This window comes from Galeopterus variegatus, unplaced genomic scaffold (genome assembly GCF_000696425.1).
Source record: "Galeopterus variegatus unplaced genomic scaffold, G_variegatus-3.0.2 Scaffold9910, whole genome shotgun sequence".
Lineage (NCBI taxonomy): Eukaryota > Metazoa > Chordata > Mammalia > Dermoptera > Cynocephalidae > Galeopterus > Galeopterus variegatus.
In genome coordinates, this window is record NW_007736021.1 from 14,636 (window position 1) to 24,587 (window position 9,952).

At 38.7% G+C, this 9,952-nt stretch overlaps 1 protein-coding gene across 1 annotated transcript in view; it reads right to left on the reverse strand.

Annotated features, from left to right (window-relative positions):
• LOC103609655 (uncharacterized protein C20orf26-like) overlaps window positions 1–9,952 on the reverse strand; it is a 16,481-nt gene that overhangs the window by 5,662 nt on the left and 867 nt on the right. The window lies entirely within an intron of this gene.

Consider the following 9,952-nt stretch of genomic DNA (forward strand, 5'->3'; position numbering starts at 1 on the left):
CATCAGCTTCCCTGGTTCTGAGGCCTTTGGACTGAGCCACGTTACCAGCATCCAGTTTATAGATGGCCTATCGTGGGACTTTTCTTCATAGCCACGTGAGCTAATTCCCCTAATAAATCCCTCTCACATAATTATAACATATCCTATTGATTCTGTCTCTCCGAAGAACCCTGACTAATACAGCATCATAAATACTTTCCAAGATCAGTGGCAAAAAAATCCCTTGCAAGATCAAGGGCAAAGATTTTCCCTCTATGTTTTCTTCTAGAAGTTTTACAGTTTCAGGTCTTATGTTTAAATCTTTAATCTATTTTGAGTTCATTTTTGTATACAGGGTGAAGTAAGGGGCTGATTTCATTCTTCTGCATGTGTATGTCCAGTTTTTCCAACACCATTTATTGAAGAAGCTGTCCTTTCCCCATTGTGTGTTCTTGGCACCTTTGTTGAAAATCAATTGACTATAAATGTGTGGGTTTATTTCTGAGCTCTCTATCCATTCTGGTAGTTAATATACCTGTTTTTATGCTGGTAGCATGCTTTTGGAATACTATAGCTTTGTAATATGTTTTGAAATCAGAACAAGTGCTACCTCCAGCTTTGTTCTTTCTCAAAATTGCTTTGCCTATTCGAGGTCTTTTGTGGTTCCACATGAATTTTAGAATTGTTTTTTCTATCTCTGTGAAGAATAACATTGGAATTTTGATAGGGATTTCATTGAATCTGTAGATTGTTTTGAGTAGCATGGACATTTTAACAGTATTAATTCTTCCAATCCATGAACACAGGCTATCTTTCCATTTCCTTCTGTCATCTTTACTTTCTTTCATCAGTGTTTTATAGTTTTCAGTATACAAATCCTTCACCTCCTTGGTTAAATTTACTGCTAAGTAATTTTAATGCCGTTGTAAGTGGGATTTTTTTAAAGTTTCTTTTTCAAATGGTTAATTGTTAGTGTATAGAAATGCTACTGATTTTTGTATGTTGATTTTGGATTCTGCAACTTTACCAAATTTGTTTATCAGTTCTAACAGTTTTTTGTTGGAGTCTTTTAGGACTTTCTATATATAAGATCTCAAACAGAGACACGTATACTTCTTCCTTTCCTATTTAAATGCCTTTTTTTTTTCTTGTCTAATTGCTCTGTCTAGGACTTCTAATCTTATGTTGAACAGAAGTGGTGAGAGTGGGCATCCTTGTCTTGTTCCTGATCTTAGAGGAAAAACTTTCAACTTTTCACCATTGAGTATATGGTGTTAGCTGTGGACTTGTCATATATGGCCTTTAGTGTTGAGGAACATTCCTTCTATATCTAATTTGTTGAGAGTTTGTTTTTATTATGAAAGGATGTAAATTTCGTCAAATGCTTTCTCTTCATTTATTGAGATGATGATATGGTTTTTGTTCTTCTAGTATAATGTTTTGAGGTTCATCCACTTTGTAGAATGTATCAGCACTTCATTTCTTTTCATGGCTGAATACTATTCCATTGTGTGGAAAGACAACGTTTAGAGCACATTTGTTTATTTATTGATCACTTAATTGACATTTGGGTTGTTTCCTCTTCTGGTTATTCTGAATAGTACTGCTTTGAACATTGGTGTACAAGAATTTGTTTGAATAACTCTTTCTCTTCTTTTGGATATATACCAAGGAGTGCAATTGTGGGATCATGTGGTAATTCTATGTATAACTTTGTGAGGAACCATCAAACCATTTTCTATAGCAGCTGCACAGTTTGTATTCCTACCAAAAATGTTCAGGGGTTCCAATTTTTCCACATCCTCACCACCACTATTATTTCCCATTTATTTTTATTACAGCCATTCTAGGGGGTGTGAAGGGGTATCTCATTGTGGTTCTGATTTGCATTTCCCTAATGATAAATGATGCTGAACATCTTTTCATGTAAATGGATTTACTTCTGGACTCTCAATTTTATTTCATTGATCTATATACGTCTAGCCTTATGCAAGTACCACAATGTCTCGGTTACTATTGTTTATAGTGAGTTTTAAAATCGTTAAGTGTGATATTCAATTTCGTTCTTTTTTTACCCCTGAAATAGTTTTGGCTATGAACTCCATATGAACTCAGGATTAGCATTTTCATTACTATGAAAGATGCCCTTAGCTTGATTAAATCTTTCTACAATGTATACGTAGATCATAACATCATTCTACTGCATAAATATATATAATTATTATTTGTCAATTAAAAATTTTAAAAGACCACACACTAAAACTGCTCTTGGGATTTTGATAGGATTGTATTGCATCTGTAGATTGTTTGGGTTAAACTGCCATCTTAACAANTTTCCCATTTATTTTTATTACAGCCATTCTAGGGGGTGTGAAGGGGTATCTCATTGTGGTTCTGATTTGCATTTCCCTAATGATAAATGATGCTGAACATCTTTTCATGTAAATGGATTTACTTCTGGACTCTCAATTTTATTTCATTGATCTATATACGTCTAGCCTTATGCAAGTACCACAATGTCTCGGTTACTATTGTTTATAGTGAGTTTTAAAATCGTTAAGTGTGATATTCAATTTCGTTCTTTTTTTACCCCTGAAATAGTTTTGGCTATGAACTCCATATGAACTCAGGATTAGCATTTTCATTACTATGAAAGATGCCCTTAGCTTGATTAAATCTTTCTACAATGTATACGTAGATCATAACATCATTCTACTGCATAAATATATATAATTATTATTTGTCAATTAAAAATTTTAAAAGACCACACACTAAAACTGCTCTTGGGATTTTGATAGGATTGTATTGCATCTGTAGATTGTTTGGGTTAAACTGCCATCTTAACAACATGAAGTTTTTTGTGCCTGGCTTGTTAGCTCAGTTGGTTAGAGCATGGTGCTGATAACACGAAAGGTCCAGGGTTCAATCCCTGGGCCAGCCAGCCACAAAAAAAAAAAAAAAAAAAAAAAAAGTTTTCAAATCCATGAACACAGATGTCTATATATTCAGGTAGGCTTTCATTTCTTTCAGAAATTTTTTTTTAGCTTTCAGTGTACAAGTCTTACACTACTTTCTAATGTAGACAATTGATTATTGTGTGTTGATCTTGTATCCTGCAACTTTGCTGAATTCACTTATTATCTCTAATGGTTATTTTGTGGATTCTTTACAATTACATTATCTGAGAATAGAAATGGTTTTACTTTTTTTCCCCAGTGTGGATGCCTTTTATCTCTTTTTCTTGCCTAATTGCTCTGGCTAGAACTTCTAATACAATGTTGAATATAAGTGGTAAAAGCAGACGTTCTTGTCTTATTCCAGATCTCAGGGATAAGATTTCAGCTTTCAGTCATTCACCATTGAGTGTGACATTTAACTGTGAGTTTTTCATAAATGCCCTTTATCAGATTGGGTAAGTTCACTGATATTGCTGGGTTTTTTGTTTTTTTTTTTTTTAGTGTTGTAATAAAAAATAGCATGTTTGATTTTGTCAAATGCTTTTCTGGAATCAATTGAGATGACAGTGTTTTTTTCCCCCTTTATTCTATTAAAGGGGTGTAATACATTGGTTTATTTTCATATGGTGACCCACCCTTACATTCCTAGAGTAAATCTTACTTGGTCATGGTGTATAGTACTTTTAATAGTGCTGCTGGGTTGGTTTGCTAATATTCTGCTGATGATTTTTGCATTTAAATTTGTAAGGGATATTGGTCGGTAGTTTTGTTTTCTTGTAGTGTTTTTGTCTGGCTTTCATATCAGATAGTGCCAGCCTCATAGAATGGTTCCCCCCACTTCTATTTTTTGGAAGAATTCAAGAGGATTCATCTTAATTCTTCTTTAAACATTTGGTAGATCTCACTAGTGATGGTTATCTGGTCCTGGGCTTTTCTTTGGAGGTTTTTTTCCCTTCCAAATTTCATTTTATTTTGTCAATATACAACGTGGTTGATTATTGTGGCCCATTACCAAAACCTCCCTCTCCCTTTCCCCCCTCCCTCCCAACAATGTCCTTTCTGTTTCCTTGTCATATCAACTTCAAGGAATTGTAATTGTTATGTCTTCTTCCCTCTCCCCGCTTCCTGATTTTTTTGTGTATTTATTTATTTATTTTTAGCTCCCACAAATAAGTGAGAACATGTGATATTTCTCTTTCTGTGCCTGACTCGTTTCACTTAATATAATTCTCTCTAGGTCCATCAATGTCATTGCAAATAGCAGTATTTCATTCTTTTTATAGCTGAGTAGTATTCCATTGTGTAGATATACCACAGTTTCTGTATCCACTCACCTGATGATGGACATTTGGGCTGGTTCCAACTCTTAGCTATTGTAAAGAGTGCTGCAGTGAACATTGGAGTACAAGTATACATTCAACTTGATGATTTCCAAACCTCTGGGTATATTCCCAGCAGTGGGATAGCTGGGTCATATGGTAGATCTATCTGCAATTGTTTGAGGAACCTCCATACCATTTTCCATAGAGGCTGCACCATTTTTCAGTCTTACCAACAATGTATGAGAGTTCCTTTTTCTATGCAACCTCGCAAGCATTTATCATTCACAGTCTTTTGGATATTAGCCATCCTAATTGGGGGGAGATGGTATCTCAGCGTGGTTTTGATTTGCATTTCCCAAATGCTGAGTGATGTTGGGCATTTTTTCATGTCTGTTGGCCATTCATATATCTTCCTTTGAAAAATGCCTATTTAGTTCTCTTGCCCACTTTTTAATTGGATTGCTTGTTTTTTTTTCTTGTAAAGTTGTTTCAGTTCCTTGTATATTCTGGATACTAATCCTTTGTCACATGTATATTTTGCAAATATTTTCTCCCACTCTGTTTGTTCTCTTTTAACTCTGTTGATTGTTTCTTTTGCTGTGCAGAAGCTTTTTAGTTTGATATAATCCCATTTGTTTATTTTTCCTTTGGTTGCCTGTGCTTTTGGGGTCATATTCATGAAGTCTGTGTCCAGTCCTACTTCATGAAGTGTTTCTCCTATGTTTTCTTTAAGAAGTTTTATTGTTTCAGGATGTATATTTAAATCCTTAATCCATTTTGAGTTGATTTTAGTATATGGTGAGAGGTATGGGTCTAGTTTCATTCTCCAGCATCTGGATATCCAGTTCTCCCAGCACCATTTGCTGAAGAGGCAATCTCTTCCCCAATGTATAGGCTTGGTAACTTTGTCAAAGATCAGATGGCTGTAGGTGTGTGGGTTGATTTCTGGGTTCTCTATTCTATTCCTTTGATCAGTGTGTCTGTTTTTATGCCAGTACCATGCTGTTTTGGTTATTATGGCTTTGTAATATAGTTTAAAGTCAGGTAGTGTTACGCCTCCAGCTTTATTTTTTTTTTTTCGCTCAGCATTCCTTTGGCTATGAATGGTCTTTTGTTATTCCATATAAATGTCTGGATAGTTTTTTCCATTTCTGAGAAAAATGTCATTGGAATTTTGATGGGGATTGCATTGAATTTGTAGATCACTTTGGGTAGCTTGGACATTTTCACAATATTGATTCTTCCAATCCAAGAGCATGGGATATCTTTCCATCTCCTATTATACTCCCTAATTTCTTTCAGCGGTGGTTTGTAGTTCTCATTATAGAGATTTTTCACATATGTGGTTAACTCAATTCCTAAGTATTTTATTTTTTTTGGTGGCTACTGTAAATGGGCAAGCTTTCTTGATTTCTCTTTCTGCATGTTCACTATTGGAGAATAGATTATTGATTCAATATCTTACTTGTTATAAGTCTGTTGTATTAGTCTGTGTCTGTTGCTTATAACAGAATACCTGAAAATGGGTAATTTACAAAGTAATGAAATTTATTTCTTTGAGTTTTGGAGGCTGGAAAGTCCAAAGTCCAGGTCACACATCTGCTGATGGCCTTCTACAGTAACACAGGGTGTCACATGGCAAATGGACTAAGCAAGAGAGCTAACCTCCTCACTTGCTCTCCTTTTAAAGCCATCAGAACCACACACATAACCACCCATTAAACCATCACTGAATCAATCCATTCATGAAGGTAGAGTCCTCACAATCTAATCACTTCTTAAAGGTCCCACCTTTCAATAACCATAATAGGACTTCCCATCATCTTAACACTGTTACATTGGGGAAAAAGTTTCCAGTATATGAACCTTTGGGGGACACAATTTAACCCATAGCATCTGTTGAGATTTTCTATTTCTACTTGAGTCAATTTTAGTTTGTATATTTCTAGGAATTTGTTCACTTCATTTAGGTTATCTAACTGGTTGCCACATAATCATTTATTGTATTCTCTTATAAGACTTTATTATTACTGTAAGGTTGGTAGTAATGTCTCTGCTTTCATATCTGATTTTAGTAATTTGAGTCTTTTTTCTTAGTCCATCTAGCTAGAGGTTTGTCAATCTTGTTGATCTTTTCAAGAAGCAACTTTTGATTTTATCTATTGTTTTCTGTTCCCTATTTTATTTATCTCTGCTCTAATCTTTATTATTTCCTGTCTTTGCTAGCATTGGGTTTAGTTTGTTTTCTTTTTGAGTTCTTTTAGGTATAAAATTAGGTTATTGAACTGAGAGATCTTTCCTTTCATTATGTAGGCATTTATAGCTATAAATTTCCCTCAAAAACTGCTTTCACTGGGTCTCGTAAATTTTTGTATGCTGTATTTACATTTTTATTCATCTCTAAGTATTTTTTTTTTTTTTTCGTGTCCGGCAATGGATCGCAACCCTCAGTGCTGCACCCGCACCTCGCTCAGCCAGTGAGCAGGAACCGGTCTGTATGTGGGATCTGAACCCTTGGCGGGAGCGCCGCCGCACTCCCAAGCGGCGCACTGTAGCAGTGCGCCACCGGGCCGGCCCCATCTCTAAGTATTTCTAATATCCCTTTTGATTTCTTCTTTGACCCACTGGTTGCTTAAGAGTGTGTTATTTAATTTTCACAAATTTGTAAATTTTTCAGTTTTCCTTCTGTTATTGATTTCTAGCTTTATTCCATGTGGTTGAAGAATATACTTTTATGATCTTTTAAAATTTATTGACACTTGTTTTGTGGCCTCTCCTGAAGAACGTTCTGTATGTTCCTGAGAAGAATGTGCATGTTCTGTGTGTTCCTGAGAAGAATGTGCATTCTGCTGTTGTTGGGTGGAGTATTCTATGCAAGTCTGTTAGGTTTAGGTGATTTATAGTGCTGTTCAAGTCCTCTATTTCCTTACTGATTTTCCACCTGGTTGTTCTATCCATTATTGAAAGCGGGATATTGAAGTCCCCAATCATTATTTTAGAAATATCTATTTCTTCCCTCAATTCTGTCAATTTTTGCTTCATATTTTTGCACTCTGCTGTTAAGTGTGCATATGGTTATAATTATTATATCTTTCTGAAAGGATTTTGAAGGATAATTTTGACTACACAGAATTTGACCTTAGTCAGTGACTCTTTGGCTTCAGCCACAGTTAAAATGCAGTACCAGTGAATTTATAATCTGTTCTCTTTACAAGTACAAAAGGACTTGAGATGTCTTATAATGAGATTGTTATTTTAAATAAATGATACTCAGATTAGAGATGACTTCTAACAATCATAGATAATAGTTTTTATTTCTTGCTCCACATGTGGAGGGAGAGAAAAGTTGATATATCAAGCTCTAGGATGTTATAGTTAATTTGACTGGACCTCTGTACTTCCTTGAAGACAAGGTAGAAAGCAAAATGAAATGGATTACATAAACTCAATATTTGAGAAGAGGAATTACTGTTATTCTCAAGAGCAGGTTATCCATTTTATTTCCCTATTACCAGACTCTTAAATAAAATTCCTGCATGTGTTATATGGTGACAGAGTTTGGATGTTATTGTCCTGCCAAAGCTCATGTCAAAATCTGATCCCCAATGTGGCAGTTTGGGGAGCAGTTTGGGTCATGGGGGTGGATCCCTCATGAGTGGATTAATGCTCGCCCTGGGGGGACGGGTCATGAGTGATTTCTCACTTTTATTAGTTCCCACAAGAGCTGGTTGTTTAAAAGACCCTGGCACCTCCCCTCTCTCTCTTGCTTCCTCTCGCCATGTGATCTGCTTGTACACACCAGCTGCCTGCTACTTTCTGCCATGAACAGAAGCATTCTGAGGCCCGTGCCAGATGTAGCTGTCCCAGAATCAGGAGCCAAATAAACCTCTTTATAAACTACCCAGTCTCAGGTATTCTGTTATAGCAACACAAAAACAGACTAATACATATGGTTATCACTTCTGTTGCCAGCCCATCTCCACCAGTACTGTCACCAGCACTGCTGCTTGTGGTGGCCAGCACTCACTGAGCCCTTCTCCCGTGCCATGTGCTGGCACATACTCCCTCTGTCACTCCTCCACAGCTCTCTGATGTGGACCAGCCAGTCCCTGTTCCACTGGCTGGGAATTGGAGGATCTGCCCAAGGCCATATGGAATAGTCCAACTGGGCCAGCAGCAGACACCACTCCAGGCATTACCCCTTCCTGGGGCCTTTCCCCCTTGACAAATGGGAAAGCTGAAAACAGAACAATCCCCTGGGGAAGGTTATTCTTCCAGAGGCCTCACTTCCTGGAAATCTAGAAAACCCACAAGAATGGTTGGGAGTCCTTAGTGTGCCTTCGACACATGCCCACAGCCACCTGTGGTGTGCTGGCTGGGCCTGCTGGCCATGCTAAGTTCATCCACCCAAACTGGTCCACTGCAAATGTCAGTTCATGGACAGAAGTTTGAGGGTGTCCCAGTGAGTGCCGTGAAAAGAGCCAGATGCCATTTGGTTGTCAGTTCCCTTGGAAAGGGGAGGGGAAAGCATCCCTTCTAAGATTGACACTGAACAGCACTCACTGAGCCCTTCTCCCGTGCCATGTGCTGGCACATACTCCCTCTGTCACTCCTCCACAGCTCTCTGATGTGGACCAGCCAGTCCCTGTTCCACTGGCTGGGAATTGGAGGATCTGCCCAAGGCCGTATGGAATAGTCCAACTGGGCCAGCAGCAGACACCACTCCAGGCATTACCCCTTCCTGGGGCCTTTCCCCCTTGACAAATGGGAAAGCTGAAAACAGAACAATCCCCTGGGGAAGGTTATTCTTCCAGAGGCCTCACTTTCTGGAAATCTAGGAAACCTACAAGAATGGTTGGGAGTCCTTAGTGTGCCTTCGACACATGCCCACAGCCACCTGTGGTGTGCTGGCTGGGCCTGCTGGCCATGCTAAGTTCATCCACCCAAACTGGTCCACTGCAAATGTCAGTTCATGGACAGAAGTTTGAGGGTGTCCCAGTGAGTGCCGTGAAAAGAGCCAGATGCCATTTGGTTGTCAGTTCCCTTGGAAAGGGGAGGGGAAAGCATCCCTTCTAAGATTGACACTGAAAACCCCTTGGCTCTGTGCAAAACGTTCACTGAGGAGGTCAAGTCTGGGGTTATGGAAGATTTGGGCATAGAGTCTTGATGGGATCACTAGGAAATGAGTGACTCTTTCCCATGGGGGCTGTAGGAAACTGCAGGTTACATTTTGAGAGGAACGGAGGTGTCTGAGGAGCTGAGCACAGCTCAGTAGGCACCGGGCTTACAACTCAGATTCCAACCTGAGCCGACCCCCTCGCAGCCCCGAAAAGAAGTGCAGGAGCCTGTTTGTTCCACAGCATCTCTAACACGGACACTGCAGTGGAAGGACCTGGGCAGTGTGTGACCCTGGCCCTTAGCCACTGTGCCTTCTGCTTCCCTCATTTCCATTTACCTGATGCTTCCTACCTGTGTGCATGCTGAAGGCATTGCAGTTTGGTTTTAACTTTAAACCTACGTTTCCCCATTTGAATCTAGCTCAGATTCATAAATGACTGACATTTCCCCATTGGGCCATAGGAGTAGAAGTGACGGGAGGACCAGGAGGAGAAGGCAGGTGCTGCAGCTCGCACGTCATTGGGCATCGGGTGTGACCTCTCTCTGTGCTGTCCCAGAGGGTAGCTTACACCCCGG